At 38.6% G+C, this 22,861-nt stretch overlaps 1 protein-coding gene across 1 annotated transcript in view; it reads right to left on the bottom strand.

The window, feature by feature from the left end:
- Positions 1-22,634, bottom strand: part of LOC146001329 (uncharacterized) — a 69,788-nt gene extending 47,154 nt beyond the window's left edge. The window contains exon 1 of the mRNA XM_083138644.1: positions 22,472-22,634. The gene's annotated coding sequence lies outside the window, so the exon portion shown is untranslated. The remainder of the gene's footprint in view (positions 1-22,471) is intronic.
- Between the last annotated feature and the right edge of the window lie 227 nt (positions 22,635-22,861).

Genomic DNA, 22,861 nt, shown 5'->3' on the forward strand with positions numbered 1-22,861 from the left:
ATATATATATATATATATATATATATATATATATATATATATATATATATATATATATATATATATATATATATATTATAATTAATGTTATGTTTAGCAAAGCATTCAGGCTGGTTTGTATCAGGCTAACTTAATAGTAGTAACATTCATTGCATTCACTTTTAACGTGAATACGTGATATAACTATAACATTATTCAAACTAAAAACAAATGCCTGATCAAAGGAGCATGTGTTCTTCCGAAATATGACACCAAAATTGTGTTTATGTGTTTCTAAAAACAGTAAACAGCAAGAGGAATAATTCTGCAATGCAAGCAGTATGTACACAAGAAAAATTATACACAAGCAAGACCACTTCATTCTCACTATTCAAATGATTATTACTCTATACTGGAATGCATGATAATATAACTTACAGTTGAGTATTTTTCATGAAATGTCCTTCGTAGTTCTTGCTATTCATAGGTTTCAATTTCTAGATTTCACATCCTTAGCATCTACATAATGTTTGTAATTGTTGGGGTTATTTTGGGCTAGAATCAATTTGCCGTTCTTCTGTCCTTTCGGTGGTAAGCGATGGGGGTTAACGCCACTGCAGGCTCATGTTTGCTGCGTTGTGAATGTGTGTGCTTCGCTCATTTGCGTTCGGGATGGTGATTGGTTTTTTGCGTTCGTTGTGTGTGTACGTCTGGTTGGATGGCTTCTGGAACAGGAAGCGCTTGGCAATTACTTTCGGAACCAGAGATAAGGGTCTGACATGGTGCAAGGAAAATGCATTGTTGAAGAAGGACAAAATTTCCAGAATAGATAGGTGCGAGATGATTCTGGAAGTAAATTATGGATCTGTAGGAAGGTTTCGATGTCAATAATTAGGGCATGTTACAGGATATGTTGTGCACAGAATACACAACGGACTGAATCCATTTGGCGAGTGGCTAAGGTTTTCTTCCAAAACAAAAAAAGATCCTTCGAATTCTCTTGCGGACCACATAGTGGAGTTCTAATGGAAATGGAGTGTGAAAAAAAAATAATTATTAAAGGTTCCAAAAACTTGTTTCCAAATACGTTTTTCCCCAGTAACAATTTAGTGCATCGTTGAAAACCATTATTGTTCATTTGTTTCCAGACTGCAGCATTTCTTTTGGTAAGTACTTTTTTTTCCTTCTTTCCGGTTTCTGTTTACGATAGCCCCATGAACCATTCACGCTAGCCCCAAAAACCTTGCATGGGTAGCTCCACAAACCATGCATAGGGAAGAGGTATGCCTACATTAGGTTCCATTAGCACTCTATTCATCAAAAAATGCTCTCCATTCATTCATTTCTGCATATCCGGACAACGGTTTATCTCAATTTCCTCCTACATCGTTGTTCTTCCTCGCGTCAGGGATGACGTTTTTTCATTCCTTATACAACAAGCTTTTCAACGATATATGACGTGCCAACCCGATGGGGTAATGGTAGCGTCCTCCCATTGTAATCAAGGGGTCCCGGGTTCGATTCCTGGTGGAGGCACATAGTGGTTCAGATCCCACTTTAAACTGTAGGTTCATTTCCGATTAGCCTTACTGTGCATAAAGTGGACTAAAACAACAAATCAATCAATCAACGATATATGACATGTATCCCTTAGGAAAATAATCTAATATAGACTCTTACCTTATCTTGTTTGAGTTATTTTCCACGCATAGATTAAGCTGTGTCTAAATTTGAATAGCAAAACAAAGATTTTTCCCTCTTTGGACTGTGATTTGTTGTTTACATTTGTTCTCGGTACAGGAAATGTAGACAGATCATCGCTTGCTATCTTGAGTCAGGATTTCACTAAATGTCTTTCACCACATCTCAAAATCATAAATTATAATTTTCTCTCTCACGGAGATTTATAATTATTATTTTTTTTCCTTTTATTTACAATAGAGGACATTTTGTGAAACATTTTGATAAAGCCACCCCAGAGGGATACCAAAATCAATATGTTGTATCATATTACTATATCATACCCAATTTACTACAAGGCCTCCCTGATGGCACAGCGGTAGCGTCATTGCCTTCTGATCAAGGGGTCCCGGGTTCGATACCGGGTAGATAGCGGCACATATTGGTTTGGATCCCACTTTTGACTGCAGGTGTAGATCCGATTAGCCTATCTGTGCCATAAAGTGGACTAAAAACACAAACAGGGTAACATTATCGTATGAGGGAAACGGATTCCTTCAAATTTACAGGAGAAAGTACTTACGGAAATCATTTTCTTTAGCATTGTGGAAGTTCCCAAATATAGATTTGATCCATTTTAATGTGAATGCGTGTTGTTTTCTGCGAAAATCTCTGTCTGACACACTGTTTCTGCTCCTGCCATTTGCTTTCTGCATGAGAGTGCAATGTTCCGTGTGTTAAGACGATTCAACCCCGTAGCCAGTGTTTCAGCCTCGCCGTGTTTTCACTAGAACCACGTTTTTTTAATTTTTTTTGGAACGCGTTTACAATACCGGAACACTCTCCAATTGCTATGAAATTTCGCCTACTCACTAATTGAGACCTCCTAATCACGAATCTGCATGTAATAATTAGCGGTCAAGTATGGAAATCGATAAAAAAATGAAATAAACTATGTTTTCTTAACGTAACGTAACCCTACCATAAGAACAGCAGCTCCACGGAACAAGCCATTTTCCCCGAATGGGTGCCACTTATCGCACAACACTGTAGCAACATTGTGTTCTGACGTCACAGGAGAGACCTTTTTCATGTTAGGCAATACAAGGTAACGTGTCTCTTAGCGAAAATATTAATTTTTCTTTGTATTTATGCTAATTGAACCTAACCACGTAGGCATTCCTCGTCTGACGTCAATATTCAAGGTAGCAAGATTGGTGTGCGTAATGGAAGAGCATTAACACTTATTGCACAACATTCTAGCAACATTGTGTTCTGACGTCACAGGAAACCTTTTTCATGTTGGGCAATACAAGGTCACGCGTTTCTTAGCGAAAATATTAATTTTTCTTTGTATTTATGCTAATGGAACCTAACCTAACCGCGTAGGCATTCCTCGTCTCACGTCAATATTGATGGTTGCAAGAGTGTTGTGCGAAAAGGAAGAGCATTAACGAATTGCGAAAGAAAGATGGTTCCGAATTGCTGTGTATGGACAATGAACGTGGTAAATTGCAAGGTTATTTTACAAGTTCTACACGTAAATGCGACGTATTAGCATAATTTCAAATACGGGCACGAAAGTAGATATTTTCCGGTGAACGAGGTTGCACCACTGCATAAATCGACAAAACACTCTCAGAACGCCCCCTAAACGAGTATGCTATCACGGCCATAATGTGTTACAGATTAGAAACAACAAGTAACAGTAAGTACTCGTAAATAGAAAAAATAAACATTATCTTAGTTAGAAATGCATTATTTCGCCTTAAGAAATGTTCCGCAACACGTTAGCAATGTAAAGAAGTCCGAAATATATGATTCGTAGGTGTTTCCCCCATACGATAATAGTACCCACAAACATTGTTCTTACCTCTGTATATATGAAGGTAACACTTTACTATACCAGAGACGGATTTCTTCAAATTTATAGCAGAAAGTACTTACGCAAATCATTTTCTGTAGCATTGTTAATGTTCGGGAATGTAGTTTTGATCCATTTTAATGCGAATGCATGTGGTTTTCTACGAAAATCTATTTCCGACGCGCTATTGCTGCTGCCGCCATTTGCTTTCTGCACGAGGACACAATACGCTCTCCTATTGTCCGTATATGCTAAATTGAACGAAATGAGGGGTCGGGTACCCTATTCTACACCCTCGATTTTTGAATTTTTTTTTCTTTCATTATGAAGGTTATGTGATCCTATTTCTGAATAAAAAAACATTGGAGCGCGGAAAGAAGTATTTACGACTCTACAGCCGTTTGAAGTGGCGATTTTGTCGTTTGCAATAGTTCGGACGTATTTTTAACTATGTTCGCCGCGCTTTCTTTCTTCGATGAATTTAGGGGTGAAATGAGTGCTAATGGAACCTAACCTAACAGGCCTAACCTAACCTTGTGTGAATGGTTTGTGGGGCTATCCGTGGATGGTTTTTGGGGCTACGAGTGAAAGGTTTGGGCGTTATCGCACATTTACCAAGGCATGTTAGAAATTAGCCGGAGTCACCTGCCCCCAACACTATTTCTCACTTTTGTCGCATTGACACATGAAGAAACAAAAATTAGCCAAATTTAATGCTAAAAGTAAAGCTGAGAAGGTAACTTACCTCTTTTCCCCAAGGCCAGGCATTGCAGGTGGAAGTTGAAACTAAAAGTCGGTAAGTGAAGTCAGTCCTATGCAATAAGTCGTCTTTTTTTCCTTTTCCACAGAATATTGCCCTACCCCGTCGTTCCATGATAAAAATAAGAAGTCGCAAATTATCCCAGCCCACAAGTCATTCAGAAAACGGCCTACAGTTGCCGAAAAGAAATGTGCACGATGTTCCACAAGATAACGTATTTACACACGCTGAGGATACCGTTCAACAATATGTTGAATGATATTCCTCATCGTGTCTCGTCGCTGTTTTCCATACCTGTCAAACCACATGAACTCATCCAGATAAGAGACGCGTTAGCTTGTATTGCCTAACATGAAAAAGATATTTTCTGTGACGTCAGAACACAATGTTGCTACAGTGTTGTGCGATAAGTGACACCCATTTGGGTCGGAACTATCTTTCTTTCGTAATTCGTTAATTCTCTTCCTTTACGCACAACAATCTTGCAACCTTGAATATTGACGTCAGACGAGGAATGCCTACGTGGTTAGGTTAGGCCTGGGTACTATTATCGCATGGGTGAAACACCTACGAATCATATATTTCGGACTTCTTTACATTGCTAACGTGTTGCGGAACATTTCTTAAGGCGAAATAATGCATTTCTAACTAAGATAATGTTTATTTTCTCTATTTACGAGTACTTACTGTTACTTGTTGTTTCGAATCTGTAACACATTATGGCCGTGATAGCATACTGGTTTAGGGGGCGTTCTGAGAGTGTTTTGTCGATTTATGCAGTGGTGCAACCTCGTTCACCGGAAAATATCTACTTTCGTGCCCCTATTTGAAATTATGCTAATACGTCGCATTTACGTGTAGAACTTGTAAAATAACCTTGCGATTTACCACGTTCATTGTCCATAAACAGCAATTCAGAACCATCTACCTTTCGCAATTCGGAACCATCTTTCTTTCGCAATTCGTTAATGCTCTTCCTTTATGCACAACACTCTTGCAACCTTGAATATTGACGTCAGACGAGGAATGCCTACGTGGTTAGGTTAGGCCTGTTAGGTTAGGTTACATTAGCATAAATACAAAGAAAAAATAATATTTTCGCTAAGAGACGCGTTACCTTCGTATTGCCTAACATGAAAAAGGTCTCTCCTCTGACGTCAGAACACAATGTTGCTAGAGTGTTGCGATAAGTGACACCCATTCGGGTCAGAACCATCTTTCTTTCGAAATTCGTTAATGCTCTTCCTTTATGCACAACACTCTTGCAACCTTGAATATTGACGTCAGACGAGGAATGCCTACGTGGTTAGGTTAGGCCTGTTAGGTTAGGTTACATTAGCATAAATACAAAGAAAAAATAATATTTTCGCTAAGAGACGCGTTACCTTCGTATTGCCTAACATGAAAAAGGTCTCTCCTCTGACGTCAGAACACAATGTTGCTAGAGTGTTGCGATAAGTGACACCCATTCGGGTCAGAACCATCTTTCTTTCGAAATTCGTTAATGCTCTTCCTTTATGCACAACACTCTTGCAACCTTGAATATTGACGTCAGACGAGGAATGCCTACGTGGTTAGGTTAGGCCTGTTAGGTTAGGTTACATTAGCATAAATACAAAGAAAAAATAATATTTTCGCTAAGAGACGCGTTACCTTCGTATTGCCTAACATGAAAAAGGTCTCTCCTCTGACGTCAGAACACAATGTTGCTAGAGTGTTGCGATAAGTGACACCCATTCGGGTCAGAACCATCTTTCTTTCGAAATTTGTTAATGCTCTTCCTTTACGCACAACACTCTTGCAACCTTGAATATTGACGTCAGATGAGGAATGCCTACGTGCACGTGGTTAGGTTAGGCCTGTTGGGTTAGGTTTCATTAACATAGATACAAAGAAAAATTATTATTTTCGCTAAGAGAGGCGTTAGCTTGTATTGTAAGTGACACCCATTCGGGTCGGAACCTCTTTCTTTCTTAACCGTTAATTCTCTTCCTTTACGCACAACAATCTTGCAACCTTGAATATTGACGTCAGACGAGGAATGCCTACGTGGTTAGGTTAGGCCTGTTGGGTTAGGTTCCATTAGCATAAATACAAAGAAAAATTGTAAAAACAGCTCTCTCCTGTGACGTCCGAACACAATGTTGCTACAATGTTGTGCGATAAATGACACCCATTCGGGAAAAATGGCTTGTTTCGAACTCGACAGGTGGTTCTAGTGAAAACCCGGCGAGGCTGAAACACTGGCTACGGGGTTGCATCGTCTTAACACACGGAACATTGCACTCTCATGCAAAAAGCAAATGGCGGGAGCAGAAACAGCGTGTCGGACAGAGATTTTCGCAGAAAACAAAACGCATTCACATTAAAATGGATCAAATCTACATTCAGGACCTTCCAAAACGCTCAAGAAAATGATTTCCGTAAGTACTTTCTCCTGTAAATTTACGTCTGTGAAGTTAGCCACATTTTCCTCAGCCACAAATACAAGCCACGCCCACGCCGCGCTCCTTACGGCAGGGTTGCAATCCCAGAAACCAGACCTTCCCAGGCAATATGTAAATGAACATTTCGGATAGTAGTAAATCATAAAAGTTTCATTTCATGATTGAAATACAAAGAATAAACATCAAAGAACACAAGGAAATGAAGTTTCACGATAATTTTCTACAAATAACGAAGATATAACCACCCGAAGAATGACTCTTTTATCGCCATATGCAACCGTGACCGTTCCAGACGTGACTTGCATTTTCGACCCCTAAGACCAATGAAAGTTCCATTTCATGACTTTACAAATAAAGAATAAACACCAAGGAACACAACCAAAAAAAGTTTATACGGTGACTGTCCACAAATAACGAAGATATAACCATCCCAAAAATGACTTATTTCTCGCGATATGCGACCGTTACCGGTCCAGCCACGAATTGCATTTTGGGTTCTTAGAACGAATCAAAATTCCATTTCATGACTTTACAAATAAAGAATAAACATCAAGGAACACAACCAAAAAAATTTATACGGTGACTGTCCACAAATAACGAAGATATAACCATCCCAAAAATGACTTATTTCTCGAGATATGCGACCGTTACCGGTCCAGCCACGAATTGCATTTTCGGCGCCTAAGACCAATCAAAGTTCAATTTAATGATTTTAATACAAAGAATAAACATCAAGGAACACAACCAAAAAAAGTTTATACGGTGACTGTCAACAAATAACGAAGATATAACCATCCCAAAAATGACTTATTTCTCGAGATATGCGACCGTTACCGGTCCAGCCACGAATTGCATTTTCAGCGCCTAAGACCAATCAAAGTTCAATTTCATGATTTTAATACAAAGAATAAACATCAAGGAACACAACCAAAAAAAGTTTATACGGTGACTGTCAACAAATAACGAAGATATAACCATCCCAAAAATGACTTATTTCTCGCGATATGCGACCGTTACCGGTCCAGCCACGAATTGCATTTTGGGTTCTTAGAACGAATCAAAATTCCATTTCATGACTTTACAAATAAAGAATAAACATCAAGGAACACAACCAAAAAAAGTTTATACGGTGACTGTCCACAAATAACGAAGATATAACCATCCCAAAAATGACTTATTTCTCGAGATATGCGACCGTTACCGGTCCAGCCACGAATTGCATTTTCGGCGCCTAAGACCAATCAAAGTTCAATTTAATGATTTTAATACAAAGAATAAACATCAAGGAACACAACCAAAAAAAGTTTATACGGTGACTGTCCACAAATAACGAAGATATAACCATCCCAAAAATGACTTATTTCTCGCGATATGCGACCGTTACCGGTCCAGCCACGAATTGCATTTTGGGTTCTTAGAACGAATCAAAATTCCATTTCATGACTTTACAAATAAAGAATAAACATCAAGGAACACAACCAAAAAAATTTATACGGTGACTGTCCACAAATAACGAAGATATAACCATCCCAAAAATGACTTATTTCTCGAGATATGCGACCGTTACCGGTCCAGCCACGAATTGCATTTTCGGCGCCTAAGACCAATCAAAGTTCAATTTAATGATTTTAATACAAAGAATAAACATCAAGGAACACAACCAAAAAAAGTTTATACGGTGACTGTCAACAAATAACGAAGATATAACCATCCCAAAAATGACTTATTTCTCGAGATATGCGACCGTTACCGGTCCAGCCACGAATTGCATTTTCAGCGCCTAAGACCAATCAAAGTTCAATTTCATGATTTTAATACAAAGAATAAACATCAAGGAACACAACCAAAAAAAGTTTATACGGTGACTGTCAACAAATAACGAAGATATAACCATCCCAAAAATGACTTATTTCTCGCGATATGCGACCGTTACCGGTCCAGCCACGAATTGCATTTTGGGTTCTTAGAACGAATCAAAATTCCATTTCATGACTTTACAAATAAAGAATAAACATCAAGGAACACAACCAAAAAAAGTTTATACGGTGACTGTCCACAAATAACGAAGATATAACCATCCCAAAAATGACTTATTTCTCGAGATATGCGACCGTTACCGGTCCAGCCACGAATTGCATTTTCGGCGCCTAAGACCAATCAAAGTTCAATTTAATGATTTTAATACAAAGAATAAACATCAAGGAACACAACCAAAAAAAGTTTATACGGTGACTGTCAACAAATAACGAAGATATAACCATCCCAAAAATGACTTATTTCTCGAGATATGCGACCGTTACCGGTCCAGCCACGAATTGCATTTTCAGCGCCTAAGACCAATCAAAGTTCAATTTCATGATTTTAATACAAAGAATAAACATCAAGGAACACAACCAAAAAAAGTTTATACGGTGACTGTCAACAAATAACGAAGATATAACCATCCCAAAAATGACTTATTTCTCGCGATATGCGACCGTTACCGGTCCAGCCACGAATTGCATTTTGGGTTCTTAGAACGAATCAAAATTCCATTTCATGACTTTACAAATAAAGAATAAACATCAAGGAACACAACCAAAAAAAGTTTATACGGTGACTGTCAACAAATAACGAAGATATAACCATCCCAAAAATGACTTATTTCTCGCGATATGCGACCGTTACCGGTCCAGCCACGAATTGCATTTTGGGTTCTTAGAACGAATCAAAATTCCATTTCATGACTTTACAAATAAAGAATAAACATCAAGGAACACAACCAAAAAAAGTTTATACGGTGACTGTCAACAAATAACGAAGATATAACCATCCCAAAAATGACTTATTTCTCGCGATATGCGACCGTTACCGGTCCAGCCACGACTTGCATTTTGGGTTCTTAGATTGAATCAAAATTCCATTTCATGACTTTACAAATAAAGAATAAACATCAAGGAACACAACCAAAAAACGTTTATACGGTGACTGTCAACAAATAACGAAGATATACCCATCCCAAAAATGACTTATTTCTCGCGATATGCGACCGTTACTGGTCCAGCCACGAATTGCATTTTGGGTTCTTAGAACGAATCAAAATTCCATTTCATGACTTTACAAATAAAGAATAAACATCAAGGAACACAACCAAAAAACGTTTATACGGTGACTGTCAACAAATAACGAAGATATAACCATCCCAAAAATGACTTATTTCTCGCGATATGCGACCGTTACCGGTCTAGCCACGAATTGCATTTTGGGTTCTTAGAACGAATCAAAATTCCATTTCATGACTTTACAAATAAAGAATAAACATCAATGAACACAACCAAAAAAAGTTTATACGGTGACTGTCCACAAATAACGAAGATATAACCATCCCAAAAATGACTTATTTCTCGAGATATGCGACCGTTACCGGTCCAGCCACGAATTGCATTTTCGGCGCCTAAGACCAATCAAAGTTCAATTTAATGATTTTAATACAAAGAATAAACATCAAGGAACACAACCAAAAAAAGTTTATACGGTGACTGTCAACAAATAACGAAGATATAACCATCCCAAAAATGACTTATTTCTCGAGATATGCGACCGTTACCGGTCCAGCCACGAATTGCATTTTGGGTTCTTAGAACGAATCAAAATTCCATTTCATGACTTTACAAATAAAGAATAAACATCAAGGAACACAACCAAAAAAAGTTTATACGGTGACTGTCAACAAATAACGAAGATATAACCATCCCAAAAATGACTTATTTCTCGCGATATGCGACTTTTACCGGTCCAGCCACGAAATGCATTTTGGGTTCCTAGAACGAATCAAAATTCCATTTCATGACTTTACAAATAAAGAATAAACATCAAGGAACACAACCAATAAAAGTTTATACGGTGACTGTCCACAAATAACGAAGATATAACCATCCCAAAAATGACTTATTTCTCGAGATATGCGACCGTTACCGGTCCAGCCACGAATTGCATTTTCGGCGCCTAAGACCAATCAAAGTTCAATTTAATGATTTTAATACAAAGAATAAACATCAAGGAACACAACCAAAAAAAGTTTATACGGTGACTGTCCACAAATAACGAAGATATAACCATCCCAAAAATGACTTATTTCTCGCGATATGCGACCGTTACCGGTCCAGCCATGAATTGCATTTTGGGTTCTTAGAACGAATCAAAATTCCATTTCATGACTTTACAAATAAAGAATAAACATCAAGGAACACAACCAAAAAAAGTTTATACGGTGACTGACCACAAATAACGAAGATATAACCATCCCAAAAATGACTTATTTCTCGCGATATGCGACCGTTACCGGTCCAGCCACGAATTGCATTTTGGGCCCCTAAGACCAATCGAAGTTCCATTTAGTGATTTAATACAAAGAATATTAGTTTCATAACAGGAATAAAATTCTTCCTAGTTAATCAAACAGAATTCCGAAGCCAAAAAATCTTTAAATAACAGTACTACAACTTACATTAACCAGCTTACGTTTTCATATTGGACCATTGCAAGGAAAGAACATTTGGTTTCACAGTTTTCAAAATTCCAAATCACTTGCCAGAGGTATCAACTACAGGTTCATTGCACAGAGGAGGAAAAAGAAAGAGGCTTACTCCAATCCCCTTAACCTGTCATGGTAATCTCAGTATCTCTCCCTTGTATGCTCCTTGCAGCCACCAGCCCAGGGGGAAATAGGAAAACTGGTGCATTCCTTTCACATGGCAGCCTGTGGAGCGAGTGACCTTGGGGTATTCTCAACTCTTCCCTCCTCTTAACTTGGATGTTTACTTTAGGTTAATTAAAGAGTTCATATACTCTACTTTAAGTGAACGAAATTTGTAAGGAAAATTCACATACCTTTCATCCATGACCACACATGATTTACTGAAAAGGAAAATCATGCATGAGCGACGACAAAACTGGTGATCAGGAAGGGGTTTAGATGAGCAACCGACTGTTACAAAGTTAACAATTAATAAGCGTCAATTTCCATCTCATCTATCCACGTTCGCGAGATTCTGTTGTACCTCGAAAGCAACAAGGGATTAAAGAAAACTCGTTTCTCGCCATATGGAACCGTTACCGACCCAGCCACGAATTACATTCAGAAACTTTCATTTCTTGCTTTTAAAATAAAGAACAAAAATCAAGGAACACATTTAAAAGAGAGTAAGCCGTCACCTTTAAAAATTAAGAAACATAAACATCCCACAAAAAAAACCTCTTTTCTCGTCGTATAGAACCGTTAGTGATCCTGCCGCGTATTTTTTTTTCCGCGGTTGAGCGCAGACGTGATCGGGCGGAGGGGCTGTTGTTAAATGTATCTTTCCATCCTTTGATCAAAATCGACAATATTGGGACAGAGTAATCTGTAAGCTTGTTATTTGTTAGTGTTTGTAAAGTCCAGGATACATAAAGGAAGTTCATTACTTTTTTTCAGGTGTTCTCTTTCTCTTTGCAGCTTTCTTAGACTGATGGGAGGGCGGGGGAGTTCTCTTGATATGTTGCTCCGAGGGCCACCTGCAAGGTGAAGTGACCTTGTGGAATTTCCTTCCCCATGCAGGTTTTCACCTCCAATAATGAAAGCTGTTTACAGACTTTGAGTTTGCTAACTTTATGGCATGTGGCTGAAACTTGTGCCTGTTTGGTGTTTTCTCCTTTATAAGATGAATTAAATTAGCACACACAAATAAATTAAATGAAGCAAGTAATGTATGTCATAGATGCAAAACTTTTCGATTTTCCTCCCTCCCCCAAAGATAAGCCTCAAGTCCTATTCTACCCTCTTCCCTCCAAAGTAAGTTTTCAGCTATGCACACTGAAATTGGTGGCAATTGTAATGGAGGCGGTTGCATCCATCACTTAGTGTTTGTCGATTTTTTAAACCCTTCAGTCCTCCTCTGTGGTGGAGTAGTTAGCACAGTGTGCTACAACTCCAGGGGTCCTGGGTTTGAATTCTGGGATGGGTCTAATGTTCTTTGAAACTTCGTCGCTCTCATCCTCATCTGCACAATTAGCCAAAATAGGTAGGAAATTAAAGGAAAACGATCTAAATCAATCACAGAATTTACTACTACTTTCATTTTAAAATTTGGCTTTCACAAAAACTTCGGGGGGGGGGAGGGTTGTATCTCCATCGGAACTTTCCCAGACGGCCCGCCCCCCAATGGAAGGATGGGATTAATTTGGTGATTGAAGTCCACTTTACGCACAGTAAGGCTAATCGGGACTGGACCTACAGTTTAAAGTGGGATCCAAACCACTATGTGCCCCCACCGGGTATCGAACCCGGGACCCCTTGATTACAAGGCGAGGACGCTACCACTACGCCATCGGGGAGGCCCCAATGGTAGGATTTCATTAATTTTACTTCCATTTTTGTGCCACTTTTGGCTAATTTGCAAAGATGGGGATGAGTGATGATATGATGAATGGACATTCACAAAGATCCATGCCGACCCGGGACCGCTGCCGCTGTAGTGCGATGTGGCAACTGCTCCGCCACGGGGGTCAGCGCCCGTAAGGAAAAAGGGTGGAGGTCAACCTGCGTACTCAAATATCAAAACTAACTGACCACCAAGGGCGTGTCCCACTTTAAACTGTAGGTCCAGTCCCGATTAGCCTTCCTGTGCATAAAGTGTACTTAAAACAGGAAAGCAATCTATCTTTTCTGCATCCTGCCTGACGTAATGGCAGACGAATTCTAAGCACAGAGCATTACAACGCCAGAATCCCGGCATGGATGTTCTTTTAGTGAGTGTCCCTTCATCAATTTCATCATAACATCCTCACCCTCGCGATTAGCCAAAAGTGCCAGAAAAGTGAAGTAAAGTAAAACAAAATTTGTTTGCCAGATTTGGGTCCAAAACTTAGAAGAGGGCTTTAACCCTGTCTGCTCATTCACAGAGTAGTACGCCAGTCTCCCCCCTCCCCAGGACCCGAGAGAATTGGGACAGGGTTTCATTTGCATACTCGGGTGTCATATAAAATGGACCCACTGGTGTCGGGAGGGGATCAAACAGGTACGACGACCCTATCCCCTGGAAATTAACATTGGTTACTTAAACTTGCCAAAACACTACAGTGCATTGTACAAGAAATCGTAATTTCTAGTTTCCATAATAGAAAAAAAAAGCACTGTAATTTACAGGGGCCAGTTTACGTTTTCAATTGAACCAGTTAAACCAAATTTCATTTAGTTTCACAGTTTTCAAAATTCCAAATCACATGCCAGAGGTATCAACTACAGGTTCATTGCACTGAGGAGGAAGAAGAAAGAGGCTTACTCCAATCCCCTTAACCTGTCATGGTAATCTCAGTATCTCTCCCTTGTATGCTCCTTGCCGCCACCAGCCCAGGGGGAAATAGGAAAACGGGTGCATTCCTTTCGCATGGCAGCCTGTTGAGCTAGTGACCTTGGGGTATTTCAACTCTTCCCTCGTCTTAACTTGGATGTCTACTTTAGGTTAATTAAAGACTTGATAATACTGTGCTTTTGATGAAGGAAATTTGTAAGGAAAATTCACATATTTTTCATGCATTACCACACATGATTTACTTAAATGAAAATTCACCCATGAACGACGACAAAACTGGCGATGGGAAAGGGGTTTATGGGAAAAACCCCTGTAAAATAGTTAACAATAAATAAATGCCATTTTCCATCAAACATCGCCAGATTCTGTTGTAACTCGAAAGCAAAAAATAATTAAAAGAAAGCTCGTTATCGGTTAATTTCATGGTCGATAACGATCGGAAATGAGCGAACTGAGTCGTCCTGGTGCATATCCTGAAAGGGATCTCGAAATCATCCACGTCTTAGTAACCGGCAGGTCGGATCCACCTACTCCGGACGGTTTGGCACCCTCGGCCAGGATTCGAACCACGGACTCCTTGATGACAAGGAAGTCACGTTACACACTGCTCTATGGTGGATATTTGCACAGCCGGATACAGTATCACGCTCACGTAAGACAATCAGCTCCGAAATGTTCACAATTCAGTCCGGCGCCAGCCGGCGCCGTAAGCATGTCAATGACTCGTTAGGAACAACAAATGTTCCGGCAGAAGATTTTTCAAGGCCCACAAAGAAAGGTAAGGACCGGGTCTTGTTAAACTGTAAAACGCCAGTCAGTACCTTCCTCAGGGGGCGGTTCCTTAAAAGGAACCTTGTCATCTCTCCGGGGTCAACCTGGGGAAAAAAGAAAGAAAAAAAAGCAGAAAACAGAAAAAAAAAGTGAAGATACAATTGTCAAAATCATCTAACAATACTATTCGAGAATATAGAATTAAGTATTGGAGTCTTTATATTTGTGTATTTTGTATAATTGTTATAAATATAAACTAATTGTCAACTCTCACACACAAGCCTGCATGCATATATATTTTTAGGCAAGAACTCTAATGCAGCAGCACAAAATCATTTCTAAAGGTAGGAAGGAAGGACAGTTAATATTTAGAAAGAATTCTCTCTTAAATGTAGGGGACTGACACAGAATGACCATTAAATGTTATTAAAGTGCAATATAAAATTCCATTCCCTACCAAAATACAGAAACATATTATTTTTTTAATTTTAATTGCTGTATTTCTTTCGTAAATACCTTGTCACATGTATAGCTGTCTTTTTGCAGAGGAAATTTCTCCGCATTGTCCGAATTTCAATACAACCTGTCCCTGTTACTCCTGCTGTTATAGATTCAGTTCTAGAAAGTTTTTCACGGCCAGCATTCCATCCTTATTCCAGTGAACAAAGTCTGTCCTGGAGCTTCTTCCATATCTCCTATAAAAGAAAATCTTTGAATGTACTTTTGAACCCATGCAGGAATTCAGGACTCGATGTTAAGAACAAAGCTTACTTCATATTATATATATTTTCCAACATTATGCTATCTCTTTATGTGATATTACAGTGTCTCTTAGAACTGTTTTTCTATGCCAAGAAACCAATGTTTACAGCAGTAATTTTAGGGCAATATACACAAAAGGGAAGAAAACACCATAAGACTAACCTTTCAAACAAGGAATGTAGCACGTGTCCATCTCTCCTTTGGAATAGTCGTCCGACATTTAAAAAATTCCGGTTACCTGAATAGAGAAACAAGATATGTATGAGGAAAATGCATGAATTTTCTGCTATAATATAATCAAAGTAGTTACAATAAATACAGTTGAAAATAAAGCAATTGCCCAATCTTTTATTGGTTGTGTTCCTTGATGTTTATTCTTTATTTGTAAAGTCATGAAATGGAATTTTGATTCGTTCTAGGAACCCAAAATGCATTTCGTGGCTGGACCGGTAACAGTCGCATATCGCGAGAAATAAGTCATTTTTGGGATGGTTATATCTTCGTTATTTGTTGACAGTCACCGTATAAACTTTTTTTGGTTGTGTTCCTTGATGTTTATTCTTTATTTGTAAAGTCATGAAATGGAATTTTGATTCGTTCTAAGAACCCAAAATGCAAGTCGTGGCTGGACCGGCAACGGTCGCATATCGCGAGAAATAAGTCATTTTTGGGATGGTTATATCTTCGTTATTTGTTGACAGTCACCGTATAAACTTTTTTTGTTTGTGTTCCTTGATGTTCATTCTTTGTATTAAAATCATTAAATTGAACTTTGATTGGTCTTAGGCGCTGAAAATGCAATTCGTGGCTGGACCGGTAACGGTCGCATATCGCGAGAAATAAGTCATTTTTGGGATGGTTATATCTTCGTTATTTGTTGACAGTCACCGTATAAACTTTTTTTGGTTGTGTTCCTTGATGTTTATTCTTTATTTGTAAAGTCATGAAATGGAATTTTGATTCGTTCTAAGAACCCAAAATGCAAGTCGTGGCTGGACCGGCAACGGTCGCATATCGCGAGAAATAAGTCATTTTTGGGATGGTTATATCTTCGTTATTTGTTGACAGTCACCGTATAAACTTTTTTTGTTTGTGTTCCTTGATGTTCATTCTTTGTATTAAAATCATTAAATTGAACTTTGATTGGTCTTAGGCGCCGAAAATGCAATTCGTGGCTGGACCGGTAACGGTCGCATATCGCGAGAAATAAGTCATTTTTGGGATGGTTATATCTTCGTTATTTGTTGACAGTCACCGTATAAACTTTTTTTGGTTGTGTTCCTTGATGTTTATTCTTTGTATTAAAATCATTAAATTGAACTTTGATTGGTCTTAGGCGCCGAAAATGCAATTCGTGGCTGGACCGGTAACGGTCGCATATCGCGAGAAATAAGTCATTTTTGGGATGGTTATATCTTCGTTATTTGTTGACAGTCACCGTATAAACTTTTTTTGGTTGTGTTCCTTGATGTTTATTCTTTGTATTAAAATCATTAAATTGAACTTTGATTGGTCTTAGGCGCCGAAAATGCAATTCGTGGCTGGACCGGTAACGGTCGCATATCTCGAGAAATAAGTCATTTTTGGGATGGTTATATCTTCGTTATTTGTGGACAGTCACCGTATAAACTTTTTTTGGTTGTGTTCCTTGATGTTTATTCTTTGTATTAAAATCATTAAATTGAACTTTGATTGGTCTTAGGCGCCGAAAATGCAATTCGTGGCTGGACCGGTAACGGTCGCATATCTCGAGAAATAAGTCATTTTTGGGATGGTTATATCTTCGTTATTTGTGGACAGTCACCGTATAAACTTTTTTTGGATGTGTTCCTTGATGTTTATTCTTTATTCGTAAAGTCATGAAATGGAATTTTGATTCGTTCTAAGAACCCAAAATGCAATTCGTGGCTGGACCGGTAACGGTCGCATATCGCGAGAAATAAGTCATTTTTGGGATGGTTATATCTTCGTTATTTGTTGACAGTCACCGTATAAACTTTTTTTGGTTGTGTTCCTTGATGCTTATTCTTTGTATTAAAAACATTAAATTGAACTTTGATTGGTCTTAGGCGCCGAAAATGCAATTCGTGGCTTAACCGGTAACGGTCGCATATCGCGAGAAATAAGTCATTTTTGGGATGGTTATATCTTCGTTATTTGTTGACAGTCAACGTATAAACTTTTTTTGGTTGTGTTCCTTGATGTTTATTCTTTGTATTAAAATCATTAAATTGAACTTTCATTGGTCTTAGGCGCCGAAAATGCAATTCGTGGCTGGACCGGTAACGGTCGCATATCTCGAGAAATAAGTCATTTTTGGGATGGTTATATCTTCGTTATTTGTTGACAGTCACCGTATAAACTTTTTTTGGTTGTGTTCCTTGATGTTTATTCTTTGTATTAAAATCATTAAATTGAACTTTGATTGGTCTTAGGCGCCGAAAATGCAATTCGTGGCTGGACCGGTAACGGTCGCATATCTGGAGAAATAAGTCATTTTTGGGATGTTTATATCTTCGTTATTTGTTGACAGTCACCGTTAAACTTTTTTTGGTTGTGTTCCTTGATGTTTATTCTTTATTTGTAAAGTCATGAAATGGAATTTTGATTCGTTCTAAGAACCCAAAATGCAATTCGTGGCTGGACCGGTAACGGTCGCATATCGCGAGAAATAAGTCATTTTTGGGATGGTTATATCTTCGTTATTTGTTGACAGTCACCGTATAAACTTTTTTTGGTTGTGTTCCTTGATGTTTATTCTTTATTTGTAAAGTCATGAAATGGAATTTTGATTCGTTCTAAGAACCCAAAATGAAATTCGTGGCTAGACCGGTAACGGTCGCATATCGCGAGAAATAAGTCATTTTTGGGATGGTTATATCTTCGTTATTTGTGGACAGTCACCGTATAAACTTTTTTGGTTGTGTTCCTTGATGTTTATTCTTTATTTGTAAAGTCATGAAATGGAATTTTGATTCGTTCTAAGAACCCAAAATGCAATTCGTGGCTGGACCGGTAACGGTCGCATATCTCGAGAAATAAGTCATTTTTGGGATGGTTATATCTTCGTTATTTGTTGACAGTCACCGTATAAACTTTTTTTGGTTGTGTTCCTTGATGTTTATTCTTTATTTGTAAAGTCATGAAATGGAATTTTGATTCGTTCTAAGAACCCAAAATGCAATTCGTGGCTGGACCGGTAACGGTCGCATATCGCGAGAAATAAGTCATTTTTGGGATGGTTATATCTTCGTTATTTGTTGACAGTCACCGTATAAACTTTTTTTGGTTGTGTTCCTTGATGTTTATTCTTTATTTGTAAAGTCATGAAATGGAATTTTGATTCGTTCTAAGAACCCAAAATGCAAGTCGTGGCTGGACCGGTAACGGTCGCATATCGCGAGAAATAAGTCATTTTTGGGATGGTTATATCTTCGTTATTTGTTGACAGTCACAGTATAAACTTTTTTTGGTTGTGTTCCTTGATGTTTATTCTTTGTATTAAAATCATTAAATTGAACTTCGATTGGTCTTAGGCGCCGAAAATGCAATTTGTGGCTGGACCGTTAACGGTCGCATATCTCGAGAAATAAGTCATTTTTGGGATGGTTATATCTTCGTTATTTGTTGACAGTCACCGTATAAACTTTTTTTGGTTGTGTTCCTTGATGCTTATTCTTTATTTGTAAAGTCATGAAATGGAATTTTGATTCGTTCTAAGAACCCAAAATGTAAGTCGTGGCTGGACCGGTAACGGTCGCATATCGCGAGAAATAAGTCATTTTTGGGATGGTTATATCTTCGTTATTTGTTGACAGTCACCGTATAAACTTTTTTGGTTGTGTTCCTTGATGTTTATTCTTTGTATTAAAATCATTAAATTGAACTTTGATTGGTCTTAGGCGCCGAAAATGCAATTCGTGGCTGGACCGGTCGCATATCGCGAGAAATAAGTCATTTTTGGGATGATAGAAAATTATCGTGAAACTTCATTTCCTTGTGTTCTTTGATGTTTATTCTTTGTATTTCAATCATGAAATGAAACTTTCATGATTTACTACTATCCGAAATGTTCATTTACATGTTGCCTGGGAAGGTTTGGTTTCTGGGATTGCAACCCAGCCGGAAGGAGCGCGGCGTGGGCGTGGCTTGTATTTGTGGCTGAGGAAAATGTGGCTAACTTCACAGACGTAGAAATAAGTCATTTTTGGGATGGTAGAAAATTATCGTGAAACTTCATTTCCTTGTGTTCTTTGATGTTTATTCTTTGTATTTCAATCATGAAATGAAACTTTCATGATTTACTACTATCCGAAATGTTCATTTACATATTGCCTGGGAAGGTTTGGTTTCTGGGATTGCAACCCAGCCGGAAGGAGCGCGGCGTGGGCGTGGCTTGTATTTGTGGCTGAGGAAAATGTGGCTAACTTCACAGACGTGTAAATTTGAAGGAAATTTGAAGGAATCCGTTTTACCCATACGATAATGTTACCAAATTTGGTGTCGTGTTAGTATCACGATCTAGAAATTGGAAATAATTGCGAACCATTTCAAACGACAAAATTTCAACTTTAAACGGCTGTACAGTCGTAAATACTTCTTTCCGCGCTCCAATTTTTTTTTATTCACAAATAGGATCAAATAATGTTCATAATGAAAAAAAAAGGCATGAGTTTACAATACCGGACCACTCCCCAATTTCTATAAAATTTCGCCTACTTACTAATTTCGGTGTCCTGATGACGTAACTGTAGTTCATATTTGGCGATCGCTTGTTAAAATTGTACATTTACGTCTAGAAATTGTAAAATAACCTTGCGATTTACCATGCTGATTGTCCCTACACAGCAATTCGGAACCATCTTTCTTTCGCAATTCTTTAATGTTCTTCCTTTATGCACAACAATCTTGCTGACGTAAGACGAGGAATGCCTACGACGTTAGGTTAGGCCTGTTAGGTTAGGTTCCATTAGCATAAATACAAAGAAAAATTAATATTTTAGCTACGAGAACTATACCTTGTCTTGCCTGTTGATTTCTTCATGTTGGGAAAATGGCGTCTTCCGTGGAGCTATTGTTCTCATGGTAGGGTTACGTTACGTTAAGAAAACATAGTTTAATTCGTTTTTTTTCACGATTTCCATACTTGACCGCCAATTATTACATGCAGATTCGTGTTTAGGAGTTCACAATTAGTGAGTAGGCGACATTTCGTAGAAATTGGAGAGTGGTCCGGTATTGTAAACTCGTTCCAAAAAAAATAATTCAAAATTCGAGGGTGTAGAATAGGGTACCCGACCCGGTTTTTGGGGCTACCCGTGGATGGTTTGTGGGAAATAAGGAACAACATTAAGTACTCGTTAATGTAAGAAATATACATTATTTTCGTTAGAAATTCATAATTTCACCTAAAGCAATGTTCCGCAATGCAGAATAGTACATTATAGCTCGACCACAAGGAAAAAAACCTTCCGTCCAAAGCGTTCGCGCAACTTCCCTGCCGTTATCGGTGTTCGGGGCAGTGTTGCCAGGTCAGATTTGAAAAATTCGTGAGATTGTTCCTTGGAAACCAGAAGTTCTGATGAACGACGTTCTTGGGGGGGGGAGGGCGGCATAGTTGTGCGCATTGGGGGGGGCAAGGGGGAGTGGCGCGCATTGTTTACGGTGTAAACGTCATAGATACTTTTGCAACAATGGTGCTAAACCCAGCACCCTGTGTTTGGCGAAAATATACCGAAGATCTCCATTTCAGGAGTGGACATGTTTCAAACAAAAGAAAGTAAACCGCCCGAAGGAACCGACCAACATCTTTCATCTCTTCTGCATTTTCCGGTTAGAGGGTGCGTGGAAAACACCCTCAAATTTGCCCTTTCTCAGCATCGACACAAGGGGCTGGGATGCCTCTATTATCGCGAGGAATTTTTATGACAGGAAATGGTAGAAAGTTGTGTTCACAGATGAAGCTAACGTGCCGCCTTTCGTTGTCAGCGATTTTCCACAATCTTTCAAGTCGAATGCTAACAATAACAAATCAATTTGCCTTCTGATGGTGTTCGTGTGCAGCTATCGATACGGGTGGGCACGCGTCCTGCACCATAATGAGAAAATGCATTACGTATGTGAAATATATTTGGTGAATTAGACAGCATGTCTTCCTCAATAATTCAAGATAGCAACGCTTATGCTAGGGTGCCACCCATCCTCCCCATCTGCTAGAAATACACACACACACCCACAAACACATACATGTATAACATAATTTGCCCACGCTACGAAGTCAGTGTTTCTACCTCGTAAGGCAAGGACGTTTCACTGTGTTTGTGTCACTTCATCCATTTCATCAGTTTTTCATTCATCCATATTGTCGTACTTACCCGTAGAGGCACAAAAGCGACGTAAAATAACTAAAATAGAAATAGAGTTTAGGGTGGGATAAAATACAGCCATCTAAAAATAGTAATGTAGTAAAAGTAATTAAAATAATGTCCTAGCACAATTGAGTAGCGTTTGACATAATTTCACAGTTCAAACAGCACTTTTCACGGCTGAGTGGAGTTCCACTCCACATCTCCCCTCCATGTTCAAGTAAAGATGAGCAGGAAACGTGTTTTTGAGCTGGCCGTCGGAGGTGCCATAGCAATAGTTTATTATGGAATCCTACCGAGAAATCAATAGGTCTGGCAACACTGACGTTGGCGACTCTGAAGGCTTCTTCCTCCTGTCTTTTTCCCCCACCCGCCAGCGCGATGGGGTCTGCGCAGGTTTCTTTCCTTGTGGTTCCACTATAGCAATGTAAAAAATTGTGAAATAAATCATTGATAGTAAAGTAGTACGCAATTGATTATTACTCTTTTCTGTAATACGTGTCAATATCACTTACAATTGGCCGTTAATATTTTCTTGGAACTTCTCTTTGTAGTCCAATTCAGGTATGTATGAACTTGCCTTCTTTCGCATCTCCATAATGTTTGGGTAATTTTCTCCGAAGTCGTTTCTTGAATGTTGAATCAAAAATGTCAAAATAGAAACCCTTGGAAACTTGTTTTTGTTTTTGGTTCGGGAAATATATGTAGATCCTCCCCTTGACTGAATGTTTCACAAAATGTCCTTTACTGTAAATAAAAGAAAAACATAATATGCCATTCGGGGAAAAGTCGATAATAGTTAATTAAGTAACTTTGCACGAAATAAGTCGCACACTACCCCTTTTAATATGTTATTCTTTTAATGAATAAAAACTGAATATATTTAAATACGTAAAACATTATTA

Source organism: Lepisma saccharinum, chromosome 17 (genome assembly GCF_977018435.1).
Source record: "Lepisma saccharinum chromosome 17, izLepSacc3.1, whole genome shotgun sequence".
In the NCBI taxonomy this organism is placed as follows: domain Eukaryota; kingdom Metazoa; phylum Arthropoda; class Insecta; order Zygentoma; family Lepismatidae; genus Lepisma; species Lepisma saccharinum.